Here is an 18,003-nt window from a genome sequence, read left to right as displayed (position 1 = left end):
AATAGTCAAGTCACAGGCAGAGGGTCATACACAGAGAGGTAGCGCAGTACTGTCACGGGAAGCTTAGGTAACTCTAGGCTGAACTCCGGGGTCCCTGTGGTGTCCCTCAGACTAGAGGAAACCCTGACTTTCCCTCAACCCAGGGTTTACACTGAAGGTGTGCCTGCCTGGGCCTCCACCCTGTCCTTGTCTCCTGTCCAGCCCTAAGCTGAACCCACCACCCTCCACCCAGGGAAGAGACCAAACACCAGACCCCACAAATAAGTATGGACAAGGGTAAGAGAAACGCACCACACCACGTACACACAAGAGAAAACAATAAGGTGCAAGGGCAACCAAATAATACCACGCAGGGAGGAAATAATGGCAACAACGAAATATACTACACCAGATATTGTATGCTCCTAAGACGCCCCCTTCAGACCAGTAATGCTAGCACAAGGCAAGAGCTATAGTCGGCGACGCCCATAGTCACGCAGGACAATTTAAAGACAGGGGGCGTGGCTAAGCCCTCACCCAGACTAACAACCTGGTTAACCCAATCCAAGCCGGATCAGAAGACCAACCGGTGCCGCTGAGAACAAAGTGGTAGGATGGGGTATTACCGCTGTCTGCCGGACAACCAGGTGCGAACCGTGTCCGACATGACAAGTACAAGAGGGACAGGCAGAACTCGTAACAGGGACAGAACCGGATCAAAACCAAACAAGCAAGCAAGATATCAGGCACAAGGCACACGTACGCACGAGGTCAACTAACTCAGCCGAGGGCAGGAGTATAACTGACACTGGACCTAGGTCAAGTGAGCTTAAATAGCCGCCCTCTGCCAGAGAGAGGCAGAAACAATTAACCCCTGTCTGACCAGGATGGGCCAAAGAAAAAGCCCATCCTGGGATCATGACAATAATATTGTATATTGTTTGGTGTGAAACAGTGGCCACTGTTATGATTGGGTCACCGAGGAGGAAAGCAAGACCAAGCTAAGCCACAGAAAACAAGAGAGGTTGGTAACTAAGTAGATTGCAGACCCCTGATCCTATCCACACAACTAGTAGTAGCCGTGGAGCGTACCTACGATAATCCTAGATGCCTCGACACAGCCGGAGAACTAAATAAGCCTAAAGCAAGAATGGGGAAATCAAAACTGCCCCAGAGCAGACCCCAAAGGAATAGATAGCCCCCAAACATATATTGTCAGTGAGACAAGATGAAAACACAAACGCAGGTAGGAAAATAGGCTGAGCAAACGATGGGGCCCACACTAACTAGACAGGACAGGAAAGGAAAGACACTGTCTACAATCACGCAAAAAACCCTGCAAAAAATGCCCAACATGTCTGATAGAAAAATACTGAAGTCGCTAAACTTCGCCCACAATATCATCACTATTCTGAAAGCAGAGCAAAGAGAGGCCAATCTAATAAGGGACAGAAACAAACTGGCACAAACAGCAACATAAGGATGGAAATTCAGCACAGCCCAAGCCGGGCTGGCTAACCACACAAAACTGAAATAGACAGAACCAAATCAAATGTGAACAATAGCAAAAGAACACTTAGCTTGAGCATGCAGGGACTGATATTATGATTGAGTCACCGTAGGAGGCAAAAACAGAAATGCTAGCTATGTCCAGGAAACCAGAGAGGTTGGCAGATATCGGATTGCAGACCCCTGAACCTATCAACACAACTAGCAGTAGCCGTGTGGGGTTCCTACGATGCCCTAGACCCCTTGATCACAGCCGGAGGACTAAATAGCCTAAAGACAGAAAGAGAAATCTAAACTGCCCCAGAGCAGACCCCAAAGCAAAAGGCAGCCCCCCACATATAATGACGGTGAAGCAAGAAGAAAGAACACAACACAGACAGAAAGATAGACTGAGCAAAGACGGGGCCCAAGCTAACTAGATAGGAAAGGACAGGAAGGCTGCTGTCTGCAATCCGTGAAAAACCTTATGACAATAAGAGCCAACAGACTGACAGTGAAAAAGGCCCTGAAGACGCTAGGCTTCAAAACGACTATGTCAGTACTCAGGAATATTCTGAAGACAGAGCAACCGGCAAAAGGAGATTCAGCTCACCCCAGCAGGGAATGGCAGAATCCAGAAAAGCAAGGCAAACAAAAACAAAACACAAATGCTAAAAGGCAAAGCAGAAAACTTAGCTTTAGAGGAGCAGGAATCAGACTGGTCTCCTAGAGTCCACAGAGAAATCACCCGCAGGGCAGAAGGGCGTCGGCAGCCTTATATCCAGTCCGTGCCTCCACTCAGCCAGTCATCATCATTAGGCTCAGGTGCCTGATAATCAGGCTCATTACCTTCCTTTACCAGAATAGGGAGTTCACCAGACCTCAGTGACGAAGGGGAAAATTAACTCACAACAGTACCTCCCCCTTGAGGAGGGGTCACCGGACCCTCAACCACGCCACCAGGGTGATCAGGGTGAGCCCGATGAAAGGCACGCACCAATCTTTTGGCATGAATATCAGAGGCAGAGACCCAGGAATTATCCTCCTGACCATAACCCTTCCACTTAACCAAATACTGGAGTCTCCGTCTAGCCAGACGGGAATCCAGTATTTTCTCTACCTCATATTCCATGTTACCTTCAACCAATACAGGGTCCGGAGGTGCCACCCCAGGAACAACTGGTTCAACAAACCTCTTCAACAAGGACTTATGGAACACATTATGGATTTTAAATGTGACAGGAAGAGCCAAACGAAAAGAGACCGGATTAATAATCTCCAAAATCTTGTAAGGTCCAATAAATCTAGGCTTAAACTTAGGAGAAGCCACCTTCATAGCAATATTTTTTGATGATAACCACACCATATCACCAATCTTAAACTGGGGACCAATGGTCCTATGTCGATTGGAAAACCGCTGGGCCTTTTCCTGGGAGAGAGATAACTTATCCACCAATTGGTCCCAGATCTGGTGCATTCTCTCCACCACAGTGTCAACACCTGGGCAGGCAGAAGGCTCCACCTGCCCTGAAGAAAATCGAGGATGAAACCCAAAGTTACAAAAAAAAGGTGACATCAAAGTGGCAGAACTAGCTCTATTATTTAAAGCAAATTCGGCCAAGGGCAAAAATGAAACCCAATCATCCTGATCAGCGGAAATAAAACATCTCAAATACGACTCCAAGGTCTGGTTTGTTCTCTCTGTCTGCCCATTGGTCTGAGGGTGAAAAGCAGAGGAGAAGGACAACTGAATTCCCAGCTTGGAACAGAAAGTCCTCCAAAATCTAGACACAAACTGAACTCCTCTGTCAGATACAATGTTCTCAGGAATCCCGTGCAAGCGAACCACCTGTTGCAAAAACAGGGGCACCAACTCAGAGGAAGACGGCAACTTAGGGAGTGGTACAAGATGAACCATCTTAGAGAACCTATCACAAATCACCCAAATAACAGTCATTCTTTGAGAGACCGGCATATCAGAGATGAAATCCATTGAAATATGGGTTCATGGCCTCCAGGGGACCGGCAAAGGCATCAACAACCCACTAGAGCGAGAACAAGATTTAGACCGGGAGCAAGTCCCACAGGACTGCACAAAATTCCTGACATCATGAGACAAGGTGGGCCACCAAAAAGAGCGACTCACCAGATCTCTAGTACCAAAAATACCTGGATGACCAGCCAATGCAGAGCAATGAACTTCAGACATCACTCTCTTCTTCCACTGGTCAGGAACATACAACTTTCCACTGGGACAACGCTCAGGTTTGTCCTCCTGGAACTCTTGCAGAGCAAGTCTCAAATCGGGCGAGATGGCAGAAAGAACTACCCCTTCGCCTAAGATGGTAGCAGGCTTGGTCACCACAGGAGAATCAGCAAAGAAGCTCCTAGAGAGGGCGTCTGCCTTGACATTCTTAGTTCCAGGAAGAAAAGAGACCACAAAATCAAAACGTGTAAAAAACAAGGCCCACCTAGCCTGTCTAGGGTTCAAGCGTTTAGCCGACTCTAGGTAAATGAAATTCTGGTGGTCAGTGAGGACCACAACTTGATGTTTAGCTCCCTCCAACCAATGTCTCCACTCCTCAAATGCCCATTTCATGGCCAACAGTTCCCGATTCCCCACATCATAGTTACGTTCAGATGGAGAGAAGTTTCGGGAAAAGAAAGCACAGGCATTCATTTTAGATGTTACAGGATCCCTTTGGGACAAAACAGCTCCTGCACCAATCTCAGAAGCATCCACCTCTACCTGGAACGGGAGTGAGACATCAGGTTGCCGCAAAACCGGGGCGGAGGTAAATCTTCGCTTCAGCTACTGAAAGGAAGCAACAGCCTCCGGAGACCAATTCAACACATCAGCACCCTTCTTAGTCAGATCAGTCAATGGCTTGGCAATACTAGAAAATTTTGCTATAAATTTCCGATAAAAATTAGCAAAACCCAAAAACTTCAGGAGGGCCTTCAAAGAAGTGGGCTGAACCCAATCATAAATGGCCTGTACCTTGGCCGGGTCCATTTCAATAGTTGACGGAGACAAAATAAATCCCAAAAATGAAATCCTCTGTACTCCAAAAAGGCATTTCGATCCTTTGACAAACAGGGAATTCTCCCTCAAGATCCGGAACACAGTCTGAATATGTTCCACATGAGAATCCCAATCCTTGGAGAAGATCAAAATATCATCCAGATAGATAATCAAAAATTTATCGACAACGTCTCGGAAAATATCGTTCATGAAGCACTGGAAGACAGAAGGGGCATTAGTAAGCCCAAAAGGCATCACCAGGTACTCAAAATGTCCCTCCGGAGTATTAAACGCCGTCTTCCATTCATCCCCCTGCTTAATGCGGATAAGATTATACGCCCCCTGAGGTCAAGCTTGGTAAACCAGCAAGCACCTCTAACTCTAAAGAATAGATCCGAAATCAGGGGTAATGGATACTGATATTTAATAGTAATTTTGTTGAGGGCACGATAATCAATACAAGGCCTTAAAGAACCATCCTTTTTGGCCACAAAAAAAACCCGGCACCTAAGGGTGAAGAGGATGGTCTAATATGACCCTTCTCCAATGCCTCCTTAAGATAGGACCGCATAGCCTCGTGCTCGGGTACAGATAAATTGAAGAGCCGACCCTTGGGAAATTTACACCCCGGGCTCAGTTCAATTGCACAGTCATATCTCCTATGAGGAGGCAAGGACGCAGACTCATTCTCACTAAATACATCATAAAAGTCCGCCAAATAGTCAGGAACATCATGCAACTGAGGAGAGGTGGAAAAAACCGGAGCCTCACCAAAGGCACACCGACAACCCCAACTCACCACAGACACAGATTTCCAATCCAAAACTGGATTATTAATTTGCAACCAGGGAAACCCCAGAACAACGGCATCATGCAGACCATGCAACACCAAAAATCTGCAATTTTCTTGATGGTCTGGGGTGACCCGCATGACCACCTGGGTCCAAAACTGAGGTTTATTTTTCGCCAAAGGAGTAGCATCAATCCCCCTCAAAGGGATAGGCGTCTGCAGAGGTGTCATCGGAAATCCACAACCTTTAGCAAAATCCAAGTCCATTAGGTTTAGCGCTGCTCCCGAATCCACAAAAGCCTTGGCGGAAAATGTGGACAGGGAGCAGATCAGAGTAATTGCCAGAAGAAACTTAGGTTGAACACCACCAACAGAAAACGTGTGTGCAAAGCGTTTCTCTCGTTTAGGACAAACAGAAATAATATGCGATGCATCTCCACAGAAAAAACACAGCTTATTGCGCCTTCTGAACTCCTGACGTTGCGCCTTAGACAAAACTCTATCACTTTGCATAGGTTCAGATATCTGTTCAACCGGTGGCAACACCTCTCGTGCAATCCTGCGTTCACGTAAACGCCGATCAACCTGAATGGCTAATGACATAGAATCGTCCAGACCAGAGGGAACAGGAAATCCCACCATAGTATCTTTTACGGCTTCTGACAAACCCTTCCGAAAGAGAGCAGCCAAGGCATTATCATTCCAGGTAGTAAGGACCGCCCACTTTCGGAACTTTTGACAGTACAACTCTGCAGAATCTCGACCCTGGTTCAATGCCAACAGGGTCTTTTCAGCCTGATCAATAGCATTAGGTTCGTCATACAACAACCCCAAGGCTTGAAAGAATGCGTTCACATTAGTCAGAATAGGATCATCTGGTTTCAAAGAAAACGCCCAATCCTGGGGATCGCCATGCAGCAAAGAGATGACAATTTTAACCTGCTGCGCGGAGCTCCCTGACGAGTTAGGCTTCAAGGCAAAAAATAATTTACAATTATTTTTGAAACTCAAAAATTTAGATCGATCCCCAAAAAATACATCAGGTGTAGGGATCTTTGGTTCAACAGCATGCGAACGAGCAAGGTAGGCGGAAATTCCCTGCACTTCCGCAGCGAGCTGCTCCACATGATCAGACAATTGCTTTATCTCCACTGAGAGAAAAAAAAATTCCCCCTACGGCCTCAGAGATATAGAGGAAAGAAAATACACACTCTTTTTTTTTTTTTTTTAACACAATTCTTTCCTGCTATTGAGTACCCTACGATCTGCGGTATGGTGGGTGATTCTGTTATGATTGAGTCACCGTAGGAGGCAAAAACAGAAATGCTAGCTAAGTCCAGAAAACCAGAGAGGTTGGCAGCTATCGGATTGCAGACCCCTGAACCTATCAACACAACTAGCAGTAGCCGTGGGGGGTTCCTACGATGCCCTAGACCCCTCGATCACAGCCGGAGGACTAAATAGCCTAAAGACAGAAAGAGAAATCTAAACTGCCCCAGAGCAGACCCCAAAGCAAAAGGCAGCCCCCCACATATAATGACGGTGAAGCAAGAAGAAAGAACACAACACAGACAGAAAGATAGACTGAGCAAAGACGGGGCCCAAGCTAACTAGATAGGAAAGGACAGGAAGGCTGCTGTCTGCAATCCGTGAAAAACCCTATGAAAATAAGAGCCAACAGACTGACAATGAAAAAGGCCCTGAAGACGCTAGGCTTCAAAACGACTATGTCAGTACTCAGGAATATTCTGAAGACAGAGCAACCGGCAAAAGGAGATTCAGCTCACCCCAGCAGGGAATGGCAGAATCCAGAAAAGCAAGGCAAACAAAAACAAAACACAAATGCTAAAAGGCAAAGCAGAAAACTTAGCTTTAGAGGAGCAGGAATCAGACTGGTCTCCTAGAAGTCCACAGAGAAATCACCCGCAGGGCAGAAGGGCGTCGGCAGCCTTATATCCAGTCCGTGCCTCCACTCAGCCAGTCATCATCATTAGGCTCAGGTGCCTGATAATCAGGCTCATTACCTTCCTTTACCAGAATAGGGAGTTCACCAGACCTCAGTGACGAAGGGGAAAATTAACTCACATCAGACTGAGCTGGAAACTAAGACCTCAGGAGGCAGGAAAAAATCACCAGCAGGGATAGAGGGAGTCGGCTGTCTTAAATCCAGTCAGAAACTCCAAATGTCCAATCGTCCTCCTCATTATCAGGTGGCAGGCCTCTGTTAATTAGATCAGCTCCATTACCTCCTGCAACCACCAGAGGGAGCCCGGAAAGAGAACTCGCATCCTCTCTGTCTATACAACCAGCTCCACTACCTTCACTAGTAACCAGACGCAGGCCAGAAAGTGAATTCACAACAGTATCCCCCCTTGAGGAAGGGTCACCGAACCCTCATCCACACCACCAGGCCGATCAGGATGGGCCCAGTGAAAAGCACAAACCAATATATCGGCATGAATGTCAGAAGCAGAGACCCAAGAACTATCCTCCTGGCCATAACCCTTCCATTTGATCAAGTACTGGAGTCTCCGTCTAGCCAAACGAGAATCCAATATTTTCTCTACCTCATATTCTACATTGCCTTCAACCAATACAGGGTCAGGAGGTGCCACCATAGGAACTACTGGCTCCACAAACCTCTTCAACAGAGATTTATGAAACACGTTATGGATCTTAAAAGTAACTGGAAGAGCCAATCGAAAAGAAACAAGATTAGGGATTTCCAAAATCTTATACGGTCCAATGAATCTTGGCTTGAATTTTGGAGATGCAACCTTCATGGGAATATTCTTTGATGACAACCAAACCATATCACCCACTTTAAACCGGGGACCAATGGTCCTATGCCGGTTGGAAAACCGTTGGGCCTTTTCCTGAGAGGGACAACTTATCCACCACTTGGTCCCAAATCTGCTGCATTCTCTCTACCACAGTGTCCACACTTGGGCAGGTTGAAGATTCCACTTGCCCTGAAGAAAATCGAGGATGAAACCCAAAATTACAGAAAAAGGGCGACATCAAAGTGGCAGAACTAGCTCTATTGTTTAGTGCGAATTCGGCCAAGGGTAAAAATGAGACCCAGTCATCCTGATCAGCAGATATAAAACATCTCAAATAGGAATCCAAAGTCTGGTTTGTTCTCTCAGTCTGCCCATTGGTCTGAGGATGAAACGCAGAGGAGAAAGATAACTGAATTCTCAGATTGGAACAAAAAGTTCTCCAAAATCTGGAAACAAACTGGACTCCTCTGTCCGACACAATGTTCTTGGGAATCCCATGCAACCGAACCACCTGTTGTAAAAACAAGGGCACCAACTCTGAAGAAGATGGAAACTTTGGGAGTGGTACAAGATGGATCATGTTAGAAAATCTATCACAAATCACCCAGATAACAGTCATTCTCTGAGAGACAGGAAGATCAGAAATAAAATCCATTGAGATATGTGTTAGGAACGGCGGAACGCACTAAATAAAATAACAATAAAGTGCGTTCGCCGCTCGGGGTCCATCGTGCAGTAGGTGGTATAACTGCTGCTAAGTGGTGGCAGACAAGCAATATGGCGGTATGATGCACACGGGTTAAACTTCACCCAGAGTGCGCAGAGCGGCCTCTGTTCACACACAGAGGTGCCGCAACAAAAAACATACAAAACGCTGAACCTGTCAGTGACACAGGCTTCAGGTAGATGCACACATGGTATCTGGTCACAGGAGCAGGACCCAAAACAGAGGAGCTGCGTCCCTCTCGACCTACCGTGTGTGCGGCGTCACTTCTGCGGACGCCAGGGAGGGCTGCAACTGCAGCGCGGCGTAGGACACTGCCGATCGATGACAAAGCAGAAAGCAAACACGATGTCGGACGCTAGCGTAGCGGTGCGGTGAGCACAGTGGCTTAAGGCTTGCCAGTGATTGGTGCTGACTGCAAAACTAATTCCCTATCCACATGCGTATTATTAGAGGGAAGGGGTTTCAAATGAGTCAGTCACCAGAATCATGCATTCGTCACCATTCACACATAGCAAGTATAGTCTATACTAGCGCATAGCGGAATGGCCATGCGAGCTTTTTATAGCCGTGCGGGACCTTCCAGATCTCCGAGATGGACCAATGAGATCTGGAACAGGACCTGGGCACATGACTCCCTATCTCCAATGGGAGATCGTCTCGTGAGCATGCCCAGTAGGAGCACAGAGGAACTTAGTCTCTGGAGCACAGAAGGACTTAGTCTCTGGAGTGGTCTGCTGCAAAGTAATCTCCTCTGTAATGGAAGGACAGCAGGAGACCGCAGAATGTGAGGCTCTAGATTCCTGCAGAGCAGACGCAGAAACCTGACGCCTAACAATATGGGTCCATGCAGTAAGGACCGCCCACTTTTGGAATTTTTGAGAGTATAACTGTGCAGAATCCTGACCCTGGTTCAATGCCAATAGGGTTTTCTCAGCTTGATCAATAGCATTAGGTTCATCATACAACAACCCCAAGGCTTGAAAAAAATGCGTCCACATTAGCCAGAATAGGATCTCCAGGTGTCAGAGAAAAAGCAGATTCTAGGGTACTATCTCGCTCAATCACCTGCAGTTGAAACAAAAATCCCTACTCTTGATGTGTTTTCTGGGGATCGGTCTAAATTTTTGAATTTTAAGAATAATTGTAAATTATTTCTTGCCTTGAAGCCTAACTCATCGGGGAGCTCTGTGCAGCAGGTTAAAATTGGAATGATGGTGCATTGGCAGCTCTCTTTTGAAAGGGTTTATCAGAGACCGTAAAAGATATGATGGTGGGATTTCCTGTTCCCTCTGGTCTTGATGATTCTATGTCATTAGCCATTCAAGTTGATCGGCATTTACGTGAACGCAAAACTACACGAGAGGCGTTGCCACCTTTTGAACAAACGTCTGAACCTATGCAATGTGGTAGGGTTTTGTCTAGGGTGCAAAGTCAGGAGTTTAGAAGGCGTAATAAGTAGAGTTGAGCGACTTTTGCTTTTTTAGGGTCGAGTTTCATTTCGTGAAACCCGACTTTTCCAAAAGTCGGGTCGAGCAAGATCGTCCGATTGTAGGGAAAAGTCGGGGTCGTCCCGAAACACGAAACCCAATGTAAGTCAATGGGGAATAAAAGTCGGCAGTGAGAGGAGGACAGGAAACACACCTACAGTGCCCATTTGAATGCCAAAAGCATCAATTCTTACTTAAGCTTGTCAACCTTAATTAACTTCATAATACAAGTTACGCACTGAAAAATGGGGGTTATTTGGCTAAAGTTGTGGGGGGGAGGGCTGGCTCCAGGTTTTCAAGTGCCCTGGGCGAAAGAGCGCCCCTTTAACACATACCACAACTCATCATGCTCCGATAGGGCAGAGAAATAGCGGTATAGTACAATGAAAAATACTTCACTTTTTACATCTCATGACAAGGCCCATCTATTTCTCCATACAGAATCATTGGTCCCATATAATGTTTGAAACAGTATATGATGAGCTCCACATAATGCTACAGTATATGTTGGTCCCCATGGATGAAGCTCCACTGTCTTATGGGCCCAAATAATGCTCCAAACATAATGGGCCCCATTTCTAATGCTCTAGTGTATAATGGGCCCTGTAAATGCTGCTCCAGTGTCTGATGTCCACCTTTGGAATGTTCCAGTGTATGGTGGGCCCCATCTATCATTCTCCAGAGTATAGCTCTCCCCAAAAATTGCTGTCCCAACATTGAAAACAATCAAATAAGTCTCCTCGCTAGGGAATCCCTGTACTAGTCTGGACTCCTCGTCGTCCCCATCTTCCATCTCACTGCACAGTATTTCAACCTTGCAAGAGCTCTGATCCTGAGCAAGCAGGGGGGGCCCACTCGTTGGCGACGGCACTGGCACAGGGCCCCTGATAGTACGGTGGTGTGTCTGATGGCGGGTGGGCCGAACCTGCACTTTCATCTGCAGCTTCCTCTTTGTCACCGTGTAAGATGGAACTGTATATGGGAAGGGTAACCTGAGTTTCATCAGGGTCAGATTCAGGCCGTGTAGCATGCGAGGGGAATGTAGTGGTCTGGGTCAATGTACCAGCAGATTCATTGAGCAGTGGCTGGGCATCAGTGCCCTTGTGTCGCCCCCAGGAGTACGGTCGCCACAGTGGCATTACCTTCCTCCTAGGGAGTGTGATTTCATGCTTGGGAGCAACGAAGGATCTCTCTAGCAGGTTAACTGATTGGGCGGCGTTATTCCCACGAGTCATGACCCTCCAAACAGCGTTCATGAAGGCAAAGTGTTTGTTTTACGTGGGCAGTATGGTTGCAAAGCTGAACCTTAAAGGAATGTCCAGAAGGGCACCACCAGGAGTGGAGCCTACGGTTAAATTCGACTCCACCTGGGAAACCTCAACCATGCCAGCTACAGAACAGATGCACACATTGCAAGCTTAATTCCGTTAACGAACGAGACTCCGTCATTCCCCACGGTCCGAGTCCGGCTTACTAGAGGGACACGTGAGGCTCTGGCACATGAGATTGGCCAATAACTGGTGTGTCATGCCCTTACATGTCCGTGGCTGCATGTGCGCTACACTGAAAAGGCCAGCGTTTGTCGCCCACAGGTGCAGATAACCCGCTGAACAACGTTAGTGACGGGGATCACTGATTACAATTATTACCCGCGAACGATGATTTCCCAGTAAGTGCAGGTCAACCGCAGTTCCGGAATTAGGCCTAACCGTCATTCCTGAAAAAATGAAAATCTTACGTGTGCAAACCACAGGTGCTGTAGCTTGCTTAACAGCTCGCCAGCCGTTCTCACGCCCAGTATGGATTACACGTGATTGCACAAAGGTGAGAAAGGGTACTGTATCCCCAGATAACATGTATGGATAGCGTACACATTCAAAATATATGTCTATACATCAGGAGGCAGGCTCAGATGGTGTTAGGCACAGTATGGATTGCACGTGATTGCACAAAGGTTAGAAAGGGTACCGTATCCCCAGATAACATGTATGGATAGCGTACACATTCAAAATATATGTCTATACATCAGGAGGCAGGCTCAGACGGTGTTAGGCCCAGTATGGGTTGCACGTGATTGCACAAAGGTTAGAAAGGGTACCGTATCCCCGGATAACATGTATGGATAGCATAGTGTACACATTCAAAATATATGTCTATACATCAGGAGGCAGTCTCAGACGGTGTTAGGCCCAGTATGGATTGCACGTGATTGCACAAAGGTTAGAAAGGGTACCGTATCCCCAGATAACATGTATGGATAGCGTACACATTCAAAATATATGTCTATACATCAGGAGGCAGGCTCAGACGGTGTCAGGCACAGTATGGATTGCACGTGATTGCACAAAGGTTAGAAAGGGTACCGTATCCCCGGATAACATGTATGGATAGCATAGTGTACACATTCAAAATATATGTCTATACATCAGGAGGCAGGCTCAGACGGTGTTAGGCCCAGTATGGATTGCACGTGATTGCACAAAGGTTAGAAAGGGTACCGTATCCCCAGATAACATGTATGGATAGCATACACATTCAAAATATATGTCTATACATCAGGAGGCAGGCTCAGACGGTGTCAGGCACAGTATGGATTGCACGTGATTTGCACAAAGGTTAGAAAGGGTACCGTATCCCCAGATAACATGTATGGATAGCGTACACATTCAAAATATATGTCTATACATCAGGAGGCAGGCTCAGACGGTGTCAGGCACAGTATAGATTGCACGTGATTGCACAAAGGTTAGAAAGGGTACCGTATCCCCAGATAACATGTATGGATAGCGTACACATTCAAAATATATGTCTATACATCAGGAGGCAGGCTCAGACGGTGTTAGGCCCAGTATGGATTGTACGTGATTGCATAAAGGTTAGAAAGGGTACCGTATCCCCGGATAACATGTATGGATAGCATAGTGTACACATTCAAAATATATGTCTATACATCAGGAGGCAGGCTCAGACGGTGTTAGGCCCAGTATGGATTGCACGTGATTGCACAAAGGTTAGAAAGGGTACCGCATCCCCAGATAACATGTATGGATAGCGTACACATTCAAAATATATGTCTATACATCAGGAGGCAGGCTCAGACGGTGTCAGGCACAGTATGGATTGCACGTGATTGCACAAAGGTTAGAAAGGGTACCGTATCCCCGGATAACATGTATGGATAGCATAGTGTACACATTCAAAATATATGTCTATACATCAGGAGGCAGGCTCAGACGGTGTTAGGCCCAGTATGGATTGCACGTGATTGCACAAAGGTTAGAAAGGGTACCGTATCCCCGGATAACATGTATGGATAGCATTGTGTACACATTCAAAATATATGTCTATACATCAGGAGGCAGGCTCAGACAGTGTTAGGCCCAGTATGGATTGCACGTGATTGCACAAAGGTTAGAAAGGGTACCGTATCCCCGGATAACATGTATGGATAGCGTACACATTCAAAATATATGTCTATACATCAGGAGGCAGGCTCAGACGGTGTCAGGCACAGTATGGATTTGACGGCCCAGATTACACAGCGGAGGAGCAAGGAGAAGTAAAGATTGCAAATGCTGGGGCCCTGCCCAAGCAAGGGGGGCCCACTCGTGGGCGTCGGTACTGGCACTGGGCCCCTCATAGTACAGCTGTGTGTCTGACGGCGGGTGTGCACCACCACCGTCAGAGACACTTGATTGCACTATGAGGGACCCTGTGCCAGGGCCCGCGCCCAAGAGTCGGCCTACCCACCTGTCCAGGGCAACGGCACTCGCACGGTGTCGTGCGCTAGGTGGTGACCCCGGCCATGGGGGGGGAGGCAGCACAGTTAGGGAGTTTTAGAAAGTGGCATATGTTGATGTTGGACATTCAGCTGATGCAAAAGGCGAAATAGGTGAAGTCCCAGGAAGAGGTGGACCAAAGCAAGCCATTTTTCTGTCACCCTATGTGTCATCAGGGGAAGGTGGGACAAAATCCTTGGACACCCATGCATGGTTCATTTTAATGAAGGTTAGATCATCCACATTTTGGGTTGACAGACGGGTCCTTTTTTCTGTCAGGATTGATCCAGCTGCACTGAAGACTCTTTCCGATAGCACACTTGCAGCTGGGCAAGCGAGCTCCTGTAAGGCATATTGGGCCAATTCAGGCCAGGTGTCCAGTTTAGCGGCCCAATAGTCAAAGGGGAATGACCTGTGTGGGAGAACATCGATATGGGAGGAAAAGTAGTTTGTAACCATAGTTGACAACTGCTGTCTCCTGTCACTTTCCATCGATGCAGTATTACCAGTTGTGTGAGCGGTATTTGAAAAATCAGTCCACAACATTGTCATGAAACCCCTGTCTCCAACGCCACTTCTGCTGTGTGCACCACGAACACCTCTGCCAAGCTGCCCCCGGCCCGTACGGCTCGTGTGAGAACCATCACCGCTGCTGTGTGCTGGGAATGCCTCAAGCAACCGATTTACCAGAGTTGCTTGTTTATTAGCCAATATTAGGTCAAGGTTCTCCTGTGGCATGATGTTTTGTAATTTGCCTTTATAGAGTGGATCCAGGATGCTGGCCAACCAGTAGTCGTCATCGTTCATCATTTTGGCAATGCGGGGGTCCCTTTTTAGGATCTGCAAGGCATAATCTGACATGTGGGCTAATGTTCCCGGTGTCAATGATGCACTGCGAGTGCTGGTTGGAGGAGCACTTTCTGGCAAATCCACATCCCTCCAGTCACGCACAAACCCTGTACCAGACCTTGCCACGCCAACATTTTCACTTGCCCCACGAGATGCATCCTCCTCCCCTAAGTAATCATCCCCATCATCATCCTCCTCCTCCTCTTCTTCCTCCACCTCGTCCAGGAGAGGTCCCTGAGCAGACAATGGCTGAATGTCATCAAGGATTCCCTCCTCCTCATCAACATTGGCTGCAGACGCCAGCTCCTTAAGGTGCGTCAAAGTTTGCATGAGCAGACGCATAAGTGGGATGCTCATGCTTAGGATGGCGTCATCTGCGCTTACCAGCCATGTGCATTCCTCAAAACACTGAAGGACTTTACAGAGGTCTTTCAGCTTCGACCACTGCACACCTGTCAACTCCATGTCTGCTCTCAAAGTGCCTGGCCGTGTATCCTCCCACAAATGCATTATGGCCTGCCTCTGCTCGCACAGCCGCTCCACCATGTGCAGGGTGGAGTTCCACCTTGTTGCAATGTCGATAATGAGGCGGTGGTTGGGAAGGTGGAGCAATCGCTGCAGCTTCTGCATACGAACGGAGTGTACAGGCGACCGGCGGATGTGCGCGCACAGTCTTCGCACCTTCTGGAGCAGGGCTGTTAACTCCGGATAATTTTTGAGGAAGCACTGCACCACCAGGTTCAAGGTGTGAGCCAAGCAAGGTATGTGGCTGAGTTTTGAAAGGGCTATGGCTGCCACAAAATTACGGCCGTTATCACTAACTACCTTGCCTGCCTCAAGATGTACACTGCCCAGCCATGACTCAGTTTGTCGCTTCAAGTACTCGGCCAGTACCTCGGCGGTGTGTCTGTCGCCCAAACACATCATCTGTAACACAGCCTGCTGACGCTTTCCACTAGCTGCTCGATATGGGGACACATCGTGTGCAACAGTGGCAGCTGCAGATGGAGTGCTCGTACGACTGCGCTCTGTGGATGAGCTTTCGCTTCTGGAGGAGGAGGAGGAGGGTCGAACGCCTACAGCCAACTGTTTCCTATACCGTGGGCTAGGCAGCACTGTCCCACCACCGCTGTCCCCTGTGGACCCTGCATCCACCACATTAACCCAGTGCGCAGTGATGGACACGTAACGGCCCTGGCCATGCCGACTGGACCATGCATCAGTTGTGAGGTGCACCTTTCCGCTCACTGACTGCTTGAGTGCATGGACAATGCGGTCTTTCACATGATGGTGGAGGGCTGGGATGGCTTTGCGAGAGAAGAAGTGGCGACTGGGTAGGTCATAGCGTGGTACTGCATAGGCCATGAGTTCGCGGAAAGCTGCGCTTTCCACCAACCGAAAGGGCATCATCTCAAACGAGATTAGTTTGGCAATGTGGGCGTTCAAACCCAGTGTACGCGGATGAGAGACTGAGTACTTTCTTGACCTACTCATAGTGTCTGGGAGGGTGAGCTGGACTTGAGAGCTGCATATGGTGGAAGTAGCGGTGGACAGGGCGGACTGAGAGAGGGTTGATGATGGTGATGGAGTTGTTGTTCTTTCTGATGGCCTAGAATCAGTCTTTCGTTGATATAACAGTGGGATTTCCTGACTGCTGTGGCATTGCAACGACACCTCAACATTTGCTGCTGTGCTATCCGGTGGGCTTAAAGTGGGGGAAACAATGTAGCGTTGCTGACTACCTTCGTTGTGATCAGTTGCACATGTGGCACTTGAGGTTTGGTGTTGTGTCCACGCTTGCAAGTGCATGCTGGTTAAATGTCTAAGCATGCAACTGGTATTCAAATTTTCCAGATTTTTCCCTCGGCTAAAGGTCTTTGCGCACTTCTTACAGATAACCTTGGCCTGATCATGAGGATTTTGTTCAAAAAAGTGCCACACTGCACTCTTCCTACTTTGGCAGACATTTTGTGGCCTAGCACGCTGTGATCTTTTGACCCTCTGGACAAGCTGTCCAGCAACTCTTTTGATGTTTGGAACCTGTCTTTGGAGTGCTCCGGGCCTGCCAGATAGCAGCTGTTGCGATGTCGATGTCTGCTGTCGACGCTCCTCATCTGAGCTATTGGAAGCAGCACCCTCTTCCCCAATGGATGCCAATCTGGGTCAACAACTGTGTCATCCATCACCTCCTCTTCTATGTCATGTGCACCTTCCTCTGTGTCACCGTGTATGGTGGTATAGTGTGCGGGAAGGGGCACCTGAGTCTCATCAGGGTCAGAATCTGGCTCTGTACACTGCGAGGACAATGTAGTGCTCTGAGTGAATGTACCAGCAGAATCATCCATCAGCGGCTGTGCATCAGTGCACTCCATGTCAGATTCATCTTGGCCTGGGTAATTCACCATTTCACTTGATAATCCAGGCATGGTATGTGAAAACAGCTCCATGGAGTAATCAGTAGTATGGCCTGCGTCATCCTTCAATCTTGGTTGGGGTGAAGGACACAAGGAAAGGTGTGGTTCATGAACATGAGCCTCCAATGACGACTCAGTGCTTTTACTTTTTACAACTGAAGAAGAGGAGGCGATAGAGCTGGAGGCTGAGTCAGCAATGTAAGACAAAACTTTTTCCTGATGCTCTGGCTTTAACCCCTTCCTGACATCCGACGTACTATCCCATCCACGGTACCCGGGCCCGTATGACCGTGGACGGTTATCACAGCTGACACCCGGCACAATGTGTCAGGGGATGTCACGGACCGCTCCCGACACGTTAACCCCTTGCACAGCGCGATCAAACATGATCACAGTGTACCGGGGGTTAAAGGGAAGCATTGGCAGGGAGGGGGCTCCCTCCGTGCTTCCCTGAGCCCCCCACGGCAGCGCAATGTGCAGCGCTGCTGCGGGGGACTCCTTTCCTCCAGGCCCCCAGATCCAAGATGGCAACGGGGGCCTGAGGAAGCTGGCTTCCTCAGTGCCTGCAAAGCGCAGGCATGAGGAAGCCTTTTGCAGTGCCTGTGTCAGATCGCTGATCTGTCACAGTGATCTGTGATGTGACAGATCAGCGATCTGTCACAGGACAGTGATGTCCCACCTG

The sequence above is a fragment of the Dendrobates tinctorius genome, unplaced genomic scaffold, assembly GCF_039654945.1.
Source record: "Dendrobates tinctorius isolate UK_male_01 unplaced genomic scaffold, ASM3965494v1 ptg000060l, whole genome shotgun sequence".
Lineage (NCBI taxonomy): Eukaryota > Metazoa > Chordata > Amphibia > Anura > Dendrobatidae > Dendrobates > Dendrobates tinctorius.
The sequence above is the reverse complement of the archived record's forward strand: the minus strand, read 5'-3'. Positions refer to the sequence as shown.